This window comes from Jaculus jaculus, chromosome 4 (assembly GCF_020740685.1).
Source record: "Jaculus jaculus isolate mJacJac1 chromosome 4, mJacJac1.mat.Y.cur, whole genome shotgun sequence".
Classification (NCBI taxonomy): domain Eukaryota; kingdom Metazoa; phylum Chordata; class Mammalia; order Rodentia; family Dipodidae; genus Jaculus; species Jaculus jaculus.
In genome coordinates, this window is record NC_059105.1 from 103,697,840 (window position 1) to 103,713,544 (window position 15,705).

A 15,705-nucleotide genomic window follows, 5' to 3' on the forward strand; every position below is an offset into this window, starting at 1 on the left:
TATCAAAGTTGCTGTTTTGAGGGCTTTATATTCCTAAAACAACCCTACTCCATTATCTATACATTACCCCCAATAAACTCATTGATTCACTCAACTGATATTGGTGTAGTTGTACTTTGGTCTGTGTGGTGGTTTGATTCAGGTGTCCCCCATAAACTTAGGTGTTCTAAATGGTAGATTCCCAGTATTGAGTGTATTGTTGGGAGTGGGCTTATGGGTGTTAAAGCCAGTTTCCCCATGCCAGTGTTTAGGACACCCTCCTGTTCCTGTTGTCCACCTTATGTTGGCCAGGGGGGTGATATCCACCCTCTGCTCATGCCATCATTTTCCCCTGCCATCATGGAGCTTTCCCTCTAGCCTGTAAGCAAAAATAAATCTCTTTTTCCCAGAAGCTGCTCTTGGTTGGGTGATTTCTACCAGCAATGTGAACTGGACTGCAACAGATTGCTATCTTTGCCCTATTTGGGATGAAGACGTGTTTATATCTCCCCAAGGGAAAAGTTACCTGTGACAGTGCATTTTCCCAAAGTATTCCAGTGAACATTTCTCATAAATAAGGACATTCTCTTACATGACCATAGTGAAATAATCAAACTTGAAAAGTTTATTTAGATTCAGTATTATTATGATGTAATCAACACACTTCATAGAAATCTTACTAGTGCACAAATAGTTTCCTTTATATAGCTAGGCTTTCAACTGTGGCTCTTCCTGGATTCCAATTTTAAGTATAGATACTTCAAATCAAACAAGCAGTACCTGCTATAGAGGTACCTTTCCTATACTTGGATAGATTCTTGCTTTATGTAAACATAAACTTTGACTTACATAGAACATTTCCCTAATGCTTGCTGTCAAAGAAGTTGTACCTCTCCTAGGTCATATTTAATGTTAAATAGTATACCATGGCCTCTAATTTCCTAACAGAAGTTTACCCACTTTCTAAACATCCCTGTGGTTGATACCACCACTTCCTAGCCAGCACACCACCACAGTGAGGCAGCTACCATCTACTTCTTTGTTCTCTGCTGGGACTCCCAGGTGATGTGGTCCACCCCTCAGGCAAGATCTTGCTTACAGTATTTAGATGCTTTTTATTGATGACACTAGACAATTTCCCTAGCCTCTGTGACTCCACAGAGATAATGGCTAATGTCTATGAAGAGGACTTCCTCTAATTCTCCTCATACACTATGTATTTCCTCATTTCTTTCTGTGTAACTCATTTTCTCTCAGTCATTGTCATTAGTAATTTAAGATAGTTCTGATTCTCTGAAGCTTCAATCCCTTCTCTCCAAGCATACCCAATCAGAATTTGGCTGGTCTCTCACACACCCAAGACATTTAATACTGACAATTAGGGACAGGGGAGTATGTCAGAACATTGTAGCTAATACATGAAAACATTCTCTCATATACATGTCATGTGGACAAACTGTGATCCTTGTATTTCCAGAACCAGGTCCTGTCTTACTTTTTTTAAAATTATTAATGAGTTTTGTACTCAGTGAATACAGTCAGTTTGGTACCATTACTAGGCTCATCCATTACCTACCCCCTCCCCTTGGCCACTCCTTGTTGAAGTATATGGGTCATTCATTCTGGAGTTAGCCCACACTTATGAGTAGGATAAATGTCTGCATATCATGACCCAACATGTGGCTCTGACATTCTTTCCACCTCCTCTTCTGCAAAATTTCCCTGAGCCATGTTGGGTTCATTTTTTTTTCTTTTTTTTTTTTAATTTAATTTATTAGTTTTCTTTTCAGTAAATACAGGCAGTTTGGTACCATTATTTAGGCTCATCTGTGATCTACCCCCTCCCATTAGACCCTCCTTGTTATTGAAAATGGGTCGTGCATTGTGGAGTTAGCCCCCAGTTATTAGTATGGATGGTCTGCTTCAGTGATGAGGTGTTGGGGACCTCTGGACCTCTGGATCTCTGATTTGGTAGGAGTTGACTTTTATCTCTGTTGATCTCCTTCACCCTTGGGCTGGTACCTGGTTCACCAAGAAAACAGCACCCTTGCTTGTTTCACCAATTGTTCTTTCTTACTTTTAGCCAGGGCCCTTTTGAGGTTTGATGGGGTGGTACTCTCCTTAGGATCTACATCTATCTGAAAAAGAGAAGCACATTCTCCAATGGAGAGGGAGTTAGCAGCAGACAAATGAGATAACCCCTACTTTTTTATAGAGAATTTAATAGCTGTAGGCCCTCTTGTAGCCCATGATTGGTGGTTGCAGGCTTATGTTTGGATATGGTTCTGACTTGTTTCCCAGCTCCAGCTATGGGACCTGTACCACTGAGGGGATCAGTAAGCTGAATCAAGAGCAGTTGGTTTCCCACCATGGCTGTGTGCCACTATTGTAACAAGCTTCTTGTGGACTAGACAGTAGGATGAGTGGAGCAGGAGGGGAGGGAGAAGGAGAGGGAGGGAAACACAAATCTAGACCCAAATGGCAATGGTACCATAAAATCCTACATCCTCAAAGGCAGACCAAATGGCTGAACCTTCACTAGGCCCTTAGTGGGAACATCTGACCCACAAGACACTGGAGAGGATATGATGAAGACTGACCTTAATCTTCTACAGCCTCTCTCCCTCCCTCTCTCTCTCTGTCTCTTCTCTCTATCTCTTTTATATTAGTTATCTTTTTCTTCCTTTTCTTAATGGGCACTGACCTGTAACTCCCAGTACCAGCATGTGGCTATCATCCACAATGAGCTTTTGATCAGAAAGACCTACAAGGTTTCCTAAAAGAAAGACAGATTTCTGTCAGAGTACTTGATGACCCACCAAAGGTTAGTGGTAAGACCCTACTGCCAAAGACACCTTATGCGGTTGACACATAAAATGCAATGGCATGGCTGGAAGCTAGAAGAGAGTCAATCCCCAGATAGTCAGTGCGTCTAGTGCCAGAAGGTGCTACATGGGCGACTGGGGGAAAATGACCAATATCGTCCAAGCAACTCACGCTCTCACCTACTTAGCAGCAAACAACCTGTCTTACCCTTCATAAAGCTGAGGATAGATAACTTGTTCCACCTTAAATAGCCAGTGTCACCTTTCAGCAAACCACCCTCAGCTGCTGATAAGACAGCAGAAAAACAACTGGTGAAATACAGACCTCAAAATTTAATTGCTCAATGTTTGCTGAATACATGATAAAGATGTTACTATTTAAACATACTCCAGCTAGCTGTAAGAAATTACAGCATCTTAAACACCATCCTTAATTGCACTATTGGTAACACCAATCAATGATTCTGTTAGGTTAATATAAGTCCAAGAGATAAACAGAGATAATATGAGAAAGGAAATGATGGTATTTAGTAGCATCATATAATTATGGCTATTAAAACGAGATACATATTGGTTAGTAACTACCTACATTCACATATTCAGGAAAAGATTTTAAGTGGATATGGCAAGTTGCCCCTATTAATACCCACTTGTTGCTATTTGTTTTTAATGGCTACTTCAATGCTACTTGCTCTGTTTTCTTCCTAGAGGTCAGAGATCTTCCCTGCTGTTCATGCAATGGACCACAGTGCCAGGAGTTTTCTTCAAATGTGCTCTATGCTAGCTGTTGGACCTTCTCTGAAGTCTCTTCTTTTGGGGGTGTTTGGTGTTCTTCATGCTACTGACAGCTGGTTTCTTCCAAGTTTTGTCTCTACTGCCTCCTGCATTTTAGAGAAGAAACTACCTATTTCCTGACTTAGATCCTTTTTGTTTGTTCTCACTTTTATCTTTGATAGATTTATTAAAAATTATTAAGTGTTACTTTTGAAGTAATGTTAGGTTCACAAAAAAACTGAAAGTACAGAGAGTCCTCACATATAAAACATACCCCTTTTTAACATGCTCCATATCATGTGGTATATTTATTACAATCAATGAAAAAAATATTGACACATCATTATCAGCCAAAACCCATAAATTATATTAAAGTTCACTTCAGAGAGGTACATTGCATGGGTTTAGATAAATGTATCATGAAATATATTTTAGCAACACCATTTAAGTGTTATACAAAAGAGTTTCAATGTCCTTAATAAGCCATATTCCACCTGATTGCCTCCCCTCCCCTCAAACTCCTAATATCTACTGTTTCTTTTGTTGTCTCTGCAGTTTTGCCTTTTTAAAGTTGCTATATAGTAGAAATCATTTAACTGGGCTATTACATTTTGCGATATGATTTATATCTTTCAGTGATAGTTCATTTTTAGTGGCAAATGTTATATTCCCTGAATGTATTATAATTCATTTATGTACTCATCTTTTGAAAAAAATATTTGGCAACTTCCACATTTTGGTAGTTACAAATAAAAAATTTTAAAGAATAAATTACAGGTTTTGTGTGGTCTTAATGTTTTCGTCACCTTTGGATGAATACTAAAGAGCACAATTTCTAGATAGTACAGTAACATAATGTTTAATTTTGTAAAAAGAAAAAATAAACATCAAATTGTTTGCCAAAGAGATATTAGCATTTTGAATTTCCATCAGGAATGAACTAAATAACCTAAGTATAGTTTGGTATTGTCTATGTTTCTGAATTTAGACATCATTGTTTTGATTTCTGAATAACATGATGTTAAACATCTTTTCATTTATTTATTTACCTTCTGCACATTATCTTTGGTGAAGTGTTAGATCATTTACCCATTTTTAATTTTTTTTAAGAATGTACTTATTTTTATGACTTAGCATGTGTGAGTATATGATGTGTGTGAATGCAGGTGGGCATGAGTGCCACAGTGCTTGTGTGGAGGTCAAAGGTCACCTTTGGGCATTGGTCCTCATATGCCATCTTGTTTGAAGCAGAGTCTCTCATTGTTAACCACTTTGTTTACCAGGCTAGCTGGCCCAGGGAGCTTCCAGGTGATTCTCCTGTCACTGCCTCGCTTCATGCTGCATGTGTGCTAGTCTTGCAAATGCTTATGCTATAGTGTCCAGCTTCACATGGGGGCTGGAGATACAAACTCTGGTACTCACATTTCTGTGGGAAGCATTTTATCCAGTGAAGAATCTTATCAGCTTCAGGTTATCTATTTTCTCACTGATGAATATTGAAAGTTCTTTGTATATTTTGGATGAGTCTTTTAAGAAATGTATATTTGGGGCTGGAGAGATGCCTTAGTGGTTAAACGCTTGCCTGTGAAGCCTAAGGACCCCAGTTCGAGGCTCGGTTCCCAGGTCCCAGTTAGTCAGATGCACAAGGGGACGCACACGTCTGGAGTTCGTTTGCAGAGGCTGGAAGCCCTGGCACGCCCATTCTCTCTCTCTCCCTCTATCTGTCTTTCTTTCTGTGTCTGTCGCTCTCAAATAAATAAATAAAAATTTAAAAAAAAGAAATGTATATTTTGCAAATATTTCCTCTCACCAATAGCTTGCATTCTCATTTCCTTCCTTCCTTCATTTTTTTTTTCTTCTTTATTTATTTTTTGGTTTTTCAAGGTAGGATCATGCTTTAGCCCAGCGTGACCTGGAATTTACTATGTAGACTCAGGGTGACCACAAACTCACAGAGATCCACCTTCTTATGCCTCCTGAGTTCTGGAATCATAGGCGTGTGTCACCATGCCCAGTGCTTTTTCATTTTTTTGATACCACCTATTATAGAGCAGTGTTTAATTTTAATATCATCCATTTTAACAATATTGTTTTTCATGGATTATGTTTTTGGTTTTATATCTAAAAGTCTTTGTCAAACCTACTGTCGTCTAGATTTCCCCTAATGTTACATGCAACTGTTTTACAGTTTTACATCTTATATTTAAAACATACTACAGTTTCAGAGATTCCAGTCTGATGTTAAGGTCTTTAATCCATTTGGACTTAATTCTTGTGCATGGTGAGAGAGAAGAATCTATTTTCATCCTTCTGCAGATATATATCCAGTTTTCAAAACACCATTTGCTGAAGAGGCTGTCTCTTCTCCAATGAGTATTTTTGGCATTTTTATAGAATATCAGGTGGCTATAGCTACTTGGGCTTACATCTGGGTCCTCTATTCTGTTCCACTGATCTACATGTCTGTTTTTGTGCCAGTACCATGCTGTTTTTGTTACTATGGCTCTGTAGTATAGGTTAAAATCAGGTATGGTGATACCACCAGCCTCTTTTTTGTTGCTCAGTATTATTTTAGATATTCGAGGTTTTTTGTGATTCCAAATGAATTTTTGGATTGTTTTTTCTATTTCCATGAAGAAAGCCTTTGGAATTTTGATAGGGATTGCATTAAATGTGTAGATTGCTTTAGGTAAGATTGCCATTTTCACGATATTGATTCTTCCAATCCAGGAACAAGGGATGTTTCTCCACTTTCTAGTGTCTTCTGCAATTTCTCGCTTGAGTGTTTTAAAGTTCTCATTGTATAGATTCTTTACTTCCTTGGTTAGGTTTATTCCAAGGTACTTTATTTTTTTTTTATGCAATTGTGAATGGGAGTGATTCTCTGATTTCATCCTCTGTGTGTTTGTTGTTAGCATATATGAAGGCTACTGATTTCTGTGTATTTATTTTGTATCCTGCTACATTGCTGTAGGTTTTGATCAGCTCTAACAGCTTGCTAGTAGAGTCTTTAGGGTCCTTTATGTATAGAATCATGTCATCTGCAAATAATGATAACTTGATCTCTTCCTTTCCAATTTGTATCCCTTTTATGTGTGTCTCTTGCCTTATTGCTATGGCTAAGACTTCCAAAACTATATTAAATAAAAGTGGGGACAGTGGACACCCTTGTCTTGTTCCTGATTTTAGTGGAAAAGCTTCCAGTTTTTCCCCATTTAGTAATATGTTGGCTGTAGGCTTGTCATAAATAGCCTTTATTATATTGAGATATGTTCCTTGTATTCCCAGACTTACATCAGACCGGAATCTCTGAAACTGCTAGAGGAAAAAGTAGGGGAAACCATTCAACATACTGGTCTTGGCAAAGACTTTCTGAATACAACCCCAATTGCTCAGGCAATAAAACCACCTAATGAAATTACAAAGATTTTGCACCGCAAAGGACACAGTGAAAAAAGCAAAGAGACAACCTACAGAATGGGAAAAAATCTTCGCCAGCTATATATCTGATAGAGGATTAATATCTAGGATATACAAAGAACTCAAAAAGTTAAATAATAAGGAATCAAAGAAGCCAATCAAAAAATGGGCTATGGAGCTAAATAGAGAGTTCTCAAAGGAAGAAATACGAATGGCATATAAGCATCTAAAAAAATGTTCTACGCCACTAGTCATCAGGGAAATGCAGATTAAAACTACATTGAGATTCTATCTCACTCCTGTCAGATTGGCCACCATCATGAAAACAAATGATCATAAATGTTGGCGGGGATGTGGAAAAAAAGGAACCCTTCTGCACTGCTGGTGGGAATGCAATCTGGTCCAGCCATTGTGGAAAACAGTTTGGAGGTTCCCAAAACAGCTAGAGATTGATCTATGTTGCAATCCGGTTCGCATTGCTGGTAGAAATCACCCAACCAAGAGCAGCTTCTGGGAAAAAGAGATTTATTTTGGCTTACAGGCTCGAGGGGAAGCTCCACAATGGCAGGGAAAAACGATGGCATGAGCAGAGGGTGGACATCACCCCCTGGCCAACGTAAGGTGGAACACAGCAACAGGAGGGTGTGCCAAACACTGGCATGGGGAAACTGGCTATAAAGCCCATAAGCCCGCCCCCAACAATACACTCCCTCCAGGAGGCATTAATTCCCAAATATCCATCAGCTGGGGAGCTAGCATTCAGAACACCTAAGTTTATGGGGGACACCTGAATCAAACCACATTCCGCCCCTGGCCCCCATAAACTGATATCCATACATGATGTAAAATACAATGCATTCAGTCTGACTTTAAAAGTCCCCATAGTTTTTATCAATTCCAATGATGTTCATACATCTCCATAGTTCAAGATCTTTTAACTGAGCCATAATACCAAAATATAACCTCAAAAAACCCATAATGGCACAGAATAAATATTCACACTGCAAAAGATGGCATTGGGCATAGCAAAGAAACAATCAACCAATACAAGATTTAAAACAACCAGGGCAAATATCAAACTCTGTAGCTTCAAGTCCAGCAACTCTAGCCAGTGACAAATCTTCAAATCCGATAATTCTAACCAGCAACAAGTCTCTGGCATTCCAATTCCGCCCCTCCAGCTAGGCTACTCACAGTCCTGGAAAACTTCATCAGGACCGGCAGCTCCTCAGCAGCCATCTCATGGTCCTGGCATCTCCACTGGGTTCCACTGCAATCCACGGTTCATCCTCATGGCCCCATGGGGTCTCTATACAGGCAACCAGCAAACCTGCTTCACACTGCCCATGGTCATTTCCAAAACACAAGACCGTGTTGCAAACTCAATGACCCTCTTTCCAGCATTTCTTATACTCCACGATACCAGGTAGGGTGCCAATTTGTTAATCCAGGGGGAATAAAGCAGACTTTGAAGAACAGGACACTCCTTGAGCACTCAGGCCCCTTCTAAAGAGTCTACATTCTTCTTGTTGCCCTAGCGCAGGTCAGCTAGCCCAGTCTCAAAGGTTGTAATCTCTCAGTTGCAGCTGAACGGGCAATAGTTCACCCAAAGATTTTTCTTTCTGTGCCATATCCCTCTGCACACACCAGTTCATTTCTACGCAAAGCAACCCTGCACAACTTCTCAGGACATGGGCACAAGAGCAAGCTTCTCACACAAACTGCTAGCCCAGTCCAAGCAAAGCTCTTTCTCACCCTCATAAGCCAAACCTCACAGTCCATAGTTCTTACTGCCTTCAGGTCTTGCAGCTCAGACCAGAATAGTCCATCAGGCTGTACTTACAGAACTGCAAGGCATCTCTTAGGCCAAGGTTTCAAATCCTTCCACATTCCTCTTGAAAATAAGCTACAAAAGGCTGAAGCCACATAGTGAGGTGTCTAGCAGCAATCCCACTCCTCGGTACCACTTTACTGTTGCAGTCCGGTTCGCATTGCTGGTAGAAATCACCCAAGTAAGAGCAGCTTCTGGGAAAAAGAGATTTATTTTGGCTTACAGGCTCGAGGGGAAGCTCCACAATGGCAGGGAAAAACGATGGCATGAGCAGTGGGTGGACATCACCCCCTGGCCAACGTAAGTTGGAACACAGTAACAGGAGGGTGTGCCAAACACTGGCATGGGGAAACTGGCTATAAAGCCCATAAGCCCGCCCCCAACAATACACTCCCTCCAGGAGGCATTAATTCCCAAATATCCATCAGCTGGGGAGCTAGCATTCAGAACACCTAAGTTTATGGGGGAACACCTGAATCAAACCACCACAATCTACCATATGACCCAGCTATAGCACTCCTAGGCATATATCCATCCAAAGGACTCATCTCATTTCCTTAGAAGTACGTGCTCAACCATGTTTATTGCTGCTCAATTTATAATAGCTGGGAAATGGAACCAGCCTAGATGTCCCTCAACAGATGAGTGGATAATGAAGATGTGGCACATTTATACAATGGAGTTCTACTCAGCAGTATAGAAAAATGAAGTTATGAAATTTGCAGAAAAATGGATGGACCTGGAAAGTATTATACTAAGTGAGGTAACCCAGGCCCAGAAAGCCAAGCGCCACATGTTCTCTCTCATATGTGGATCCTACCTACAGATGATTGGGCTTCTGTGTGAGAATGAAAATACTTAGTAGCAGAGGCCAGTAAGTTGAAAAGGAGACATAAAGGGAAGAGAAAGGAAGGGAGGAGGATACTTAATAGGTTGATATTGTATATATGTAATTACAATTATTGTAATGGGGAGGTAATATGATGGAGAATGGAATTTCAAATGGGAAAGTGTGGGGGTGGGGAGGGAGGGAATTACCATGGGATATATTTTATAATCATGGAAAATGTTAATAAAAATTTATATAAAAAAAATCATACTGCATCTTGTACTTCTGTTTGAGTTAACTTCTATGAAGGTGTAGTGGTGATAACAAAGGCTGTTTTTGTATATTCAGTTATTGTAGAATTATTTTTTTTTCAAAACTTTCTTTACTGAATTGCCTTTATTCCTTTGTGTATGGTCAGTTGACTATTTCTGTGAGTTTATTTCTGGTTTCATTATTCATTTTCATTTTACTGTCTAGTCAATACTCTTCCAAGTACCATATTGTCTTGGTTATAGTTTTTTTTTGTAAAGTTTTAAAGTTTAGTGGTTTCTGTTAGGTCAGGACAAAACGGAGTCAATGGGGACATAGGACAACAGAGACATAAGGAAGTGGGTCATTCACATTCCTCAGAGAACAGCTCAGCCATTGATCCCTTCCTTGCCTAACAATGCCCCAGGTCTAGGTTTCCTGCCTCCTTGTCTCCCACCTGTTCACTATTCTGGTTCTCACACCCTAGCTATTTCCCTTCCTCACCTTCTCCCAACTGAAGAACTCTATGTAGCCCACTATCTGTAACCTCAAAGTTGATTGTGCTCAGTTCTTGAGAGTCAGTCCGGGCAGCTCATGTTTTCACTGAATAAAAGCTTTCATCTTGACCTCAGAGTGGTCTCTGTGGTCTTGGTCACTCCTGAACCTTATAGTCTCTGTCCTTTGAAATTCTTGTTGCTAATGTTCAAGTAAAGAACACGCTGTTTTTTGTAAGAGGTACTTGTTTAACTTAAATGTGTCCCCCAAAATTCATGTGTTTAAGAACCTAATTGCTAATACAATATTATTGAAAGAATGGGGGCTTTAAGAGATGATTACATGATAAAGGCTCTGCTCATCTGAATGGATTCAATGCCATTATTTCAGTAATAGATTCGTTATCATGGGAATAGGTTCTCAATAAAAAGAATAGTTAGATCTCTCTCCTTTCTCATGCATACATTTTTTCGGGCTTGTAATCAAGAAGAATTTACCAGATTCAGGACTCATAAGTCTGCACTTTGCAGCCTCCAGAACTGAATTGTAAGACACATATTTCTTTTATTTGTTAATTACCCAGTCTGTGGTATTCTGTATGACAACACAAAGATGAGATAATCATCGTTTTAAAGACTTTGATTTTTGGATTTATTTTTTGTTTTATTATTTATATTTCAATCTATCTATCAAGATGGAGTCTTTCTCTCTCTCTGTACTCCAAGCTGGCCTAGAATTCACTATGTTGCTCAGCCCAGACTGGCCTCAAATGCCTGGCAATCCTTCTATATCCCAATTTCTCAGCTTCCCAAATACTGGGATTATAAGTATGAGCCACCATGTCTGGTTCTCATTTATGGACCTCTTAAAATTTTCATTTAGTGTGGTATTTTTTGACCATATAGCAACTGTGCTTCATTTGTCTAAACAATGACATTAAACTTATTCAGCTAAACTGGGTGTTGCACTATTTAGGTTAATATTCTGGTTAACAAAATTACTAGAACATATCTATAAAATACTATCTCCCAAATACCTAGGATAAGTAAAAGGCCATATAAAATACTAATGAGAGATTATTTTTCCATTGATAGTGCCACAGGTACATTAAGGCTATTAAGGTCCTTTAGGAACAGCATGTAGTTGGACAAAGAACTTCCAATTCATTTAATGTTTTTTTCTTAGGTAACTTAACATATAAAGTTACATATGACAGAAGTTGACTGCCATGTTCTTTGATAGATTCAAAGAACACTCAGATCTTCTATCAGTCTCCATCATTCGGTTAGGAAGAGCTGGCTTAATCTTCCATGGGCTATGTGCCCACTTCCATATGAAGTTCACAAATCTGCCTTGATAGAAGTACCCACATGGATTACACATTTTAAAAGGCTGGGAAATTCTTAAACTAAACCTTCCTATGTTTGATTGCTATGGTTTTCAAAATCAAAAGATTTATATTTGGTTATTCATAGCTTGAGTAGAGGATTACTATCATTGGAGAGCTTTGAGGCAATTCACATAGGAACCAAGTATGCCAGTATGTAGCTCATGAAGAAGTTAAGGATAATGCCAAAAGTATGCCATTAACCAAGGCACTTCTGATTTGTAAGTGCTAGCTCAAAAGTTTTTTTTCTGTTGGACAGCTATTCATGTAAATTTTTCTCTCTGAAAATTACTGATAGAGCAAGAATCTTGCTCTTATTTTAAAAACAGATAAAACTAGCACACAGACTATTGGTGGCTTCTGCTGCCTCACTACAACATAAAAGAGCTTATGATAGACAAGAAAGCAGAATCAGTACAAGCATGGGAGGGCTTAGAAAGTCAAAGTGAGGGAAATCAAGAGCAAACTGGTTTATTTCATACATGCTCCAACAATAAAACTGTCTCCAAGTCAGCATCTGCTCTTTCTAAGTCCATCCTCATGCTCCCAGGATCCTTTGAAAATAAATCCAAAAAAAAAAAAGGAAAGAGTGCTCCCTGCTATTACTTTATACTATTTCCAGGGACACGGAGCTGTGGAACTTTGGCATTGTATTTTGTGGTATCAAGTCTTACTTCCTTTCAACTTCTAGGAGAATATAACATAATTAAAGACTTTAAAAAACAGAAAAAAAAATACTCTATTTGCAAAGAGTAGTCATTAATAAGAAAGTCACAAGTTGTGAATAGGATGGTTGCATTTATTATTAAAAGAACCTTCCTTTGATGAAAGTACAAAGTACAGGAGAGCAATTATGTTTCCTAGTGAGCATGTCTCCATTGTGATCTGAAATAATGATACATTTTGGAGAGAGACCATAATATTTCCATATATATGGAATATATACCATAATATGTCCATAATATTTCTTTTTTTTAACTTTTTTTTTTTGAGGTAGGGTCTTGCTCTAGCCCAGGCTGACCTGGAATTCACTCTGTAGTCTCAAGGTGGCCTCAAACTCAGAGTGATCCTCCCACCTCTGCCTTCCAAGTGCCGGCATTAAAGGCATGCCCCACTACACCCTATTGTCCATAATATTTCAAACCAATGGTCTTTTGTTTAAATGTTGATTTGAAATTATGAGAATTTTCAGCATAACTCTGATTCATTGTCTTATCCTAGATATTTTTTTCTGAATCCTTTGTGCAGGTGGCTTTATCAGGGTATTGAGCCTGCAGGCTTTGCAAGCAAGCATGTTTAACTACTGATTCATATCCCCAGCCCCCTTTCTGTATTCTTAATCAATAGCTCTGTTTCACTTTTGTCAAATAATCCAGGAATAAAAGAGCATACATATATCTATGGCAACAGAGGCCAAGTGGTGAAGCCAAGATCTGTAAAAGAATAGTAACTTACCTTTGAGGCTCATCATTGTGCCCTGTGATCTGCCCAAGAATAAGGCAGTCAAGAAAATAAAAAGGGAAGCCACCAACGTTTGGTAGTGGCCCAGGCAGGAAGGGGGTGACACAGAACAAATGCAGGTCCACAGGTTCTATCACAGAATCACAGGTGACAGAGGAGAAGAGTGAAGAAGCCAATGCAGAGAGACCATAGGAATGGAATTGCTAAAGTACTTTGAGATAAAGAAAGCTGCTGCTCAAGACGTTACTGCTGTCCTGGCCTCTCAGCCTTACATACTAATATCCATATTGTCAACCTCTCACTTTTCATGGGCAAGAGCTTCTCAGTGACACCAAAATGGAATTAAATTCAGCCCATCATTATGGCCTCATTGGTTTGCATGAAATTGGGAAGTCCATGCTGCTCTCTGCTTCCAGGACACATGAAGTACTCATCCCTGTGTACACTGACATCTATTATCTGAATCATATGTGTCCTAGTGGTGAAACTCCTTTGTGCTAAGTGATAGAAGTGGTCACAGAGCACGCCATGCTGGAGACAGAACCTGAGCAGCTGACCGATGAGAATGTGGAATGTATGAAGCTCTTTGAATTCTATAAGTGACTTGAGGAGCTGGATGCCAATAATGTTGAGGTGAGAACCTCACAAATCTTGCATGGACTAAATTTCATACCTGCCATGCAGCATAAGAAACAAAAAGACTCCAATAGGGGCTGGAAAATGAGGCTCCCCTTTGCAGAGACTTCTTTACCTGACCCTTTATGCTGTTTCTGTGCAAACCCACCAAACACTGGGACCTAGACACTTGTGATGAATAGGTAGAAGAGAAACTAAAGAATCTTAAGTTCATTCTGGTCTTTGTGACCTATTCTCAGGATTTCCTACATGAGGTCTACACCAATATCCTCCATATGCACAATGAGAATCTGAAGTATTATACAAGTAACTATGAGCAATATTTGAAGAAACAGCTGGACAGCTGGAGCTGGAGGAGAACCAAATGGACTGGTTCTACTGATAACATGATCATATTGCATACATGAGGAACTACATTGCTAGTTTTGTCCTGGCGGTGCCACAATGGCCTAGCAGGCACAAAGAAAAAAAGAATATGCTACAGAAGGGGATAGTATTGGGACTGACAGTGAACTGTCAGATAACGTCATTTTATTTACCATGATGTGGCAAGATCGCACTACCCATCATTATTGTGCTAAACATGGGCTTCAGGTATACAAAAGATGGGCTTTACATCTGCATGAAGCTAGAATTTGGTGTTGACCTTGACTCACTAGTGGCTCAGGTATGACTCAGCAGTACAGGAGAGTCCACTCCTTTGAAGCTGCTAACTAGAGAGCTGCCTCATGCAGACAAAACGATCCAAAGCACTTTTACATCAAGATACACTGTTGCCATCAGCACTTACAAGAGGAGAAGGACTTGGACCTTTCCCTTTTAGAGTACATGATGACATGCTACCCAGAAACAAGGGAGAAGTGGTAGATGAGGTAGATCATTGTGTGATATAACCTCATTGGGAAATAGCAGGTAAACCCAATCCAGAACCTGTTTGGTAAGCAGAAGTGCTGAGTGTGTCTGGCCTGATGGCTTGTTATAATCCCCCACATGAACTTCCTGAATGAGGACACTAATCACCTGGACTTCAGACTTCAGCAGGTTACATAGGAAATCTGGGTCTATAAAAAGTAAACCATCACCAACTGTCCTGGAGGCAACATGGCCTACAAGGAGCACCACAGAACCAAGGTGGTATACAAAGAGCCTCAGGTCATCAACAGAATACTAACCTGTGATTCTTTGGGTGGTCTTGGGTCAGAAATGCCACCTGGAAATTACTAGCTGTCACTTGATCAGCAGCTCAACATAGCATACTGAGACAGCACTCCTGAATAATGGTAGCACTGAACACCAAACTGCTGGATGCAGCTTATCTTCACTGCACTCTGTTATCTCCAGCTGTAAAGTACCTGTTCATTGTCCATCTTCCTACAGCTTAGGTCTGTTTGTGTCTACATCAGCTGGATGTTCTCTGAGGCATAGCCATTGGTACCTAGGTTAATTCAAGATCCCAGATTTGGATATATAAAAGAGTTTAAAAACCCCATTTCCTGGATTTCACTGATTTTGGAGGAATATCCACTCCCCTACCATCCTTATTCCTTATTGCTTCTCATTTGACGCTCTACATTGGGGCCTTAGTTTTAGTTAATTCTTATTGTATTTTTTTAATTTTATTTTTCCATCGATGTGTGTATATAGTATACATGCATATGCATTCATGTGTGTGTACATATGTGGGCACATTTGTATGGGTATATGTGTACATACATGTGGAAGCCAAAGGTTTATGTCAAGTGTGTCTTCCTCAATTGCTTTTTCCCTTTAGTTCCTGAGATAGTGTGTTTCATTTCATTTCAACCCAGAGCTTGCTAAT

General features: G+C 39.6%; 1 pseudogene; it reads left to right on the forward strand.

The window, feature by feature from the left end:
- LOC101603552 overlaps positions 1–15,110 on the forward strand; it is a 49,251-nt pseudogene extending 34,141 nt beyond the window's left edge.
- Positions 15,111–15,705: the final 595 nt, after the last annotated feature.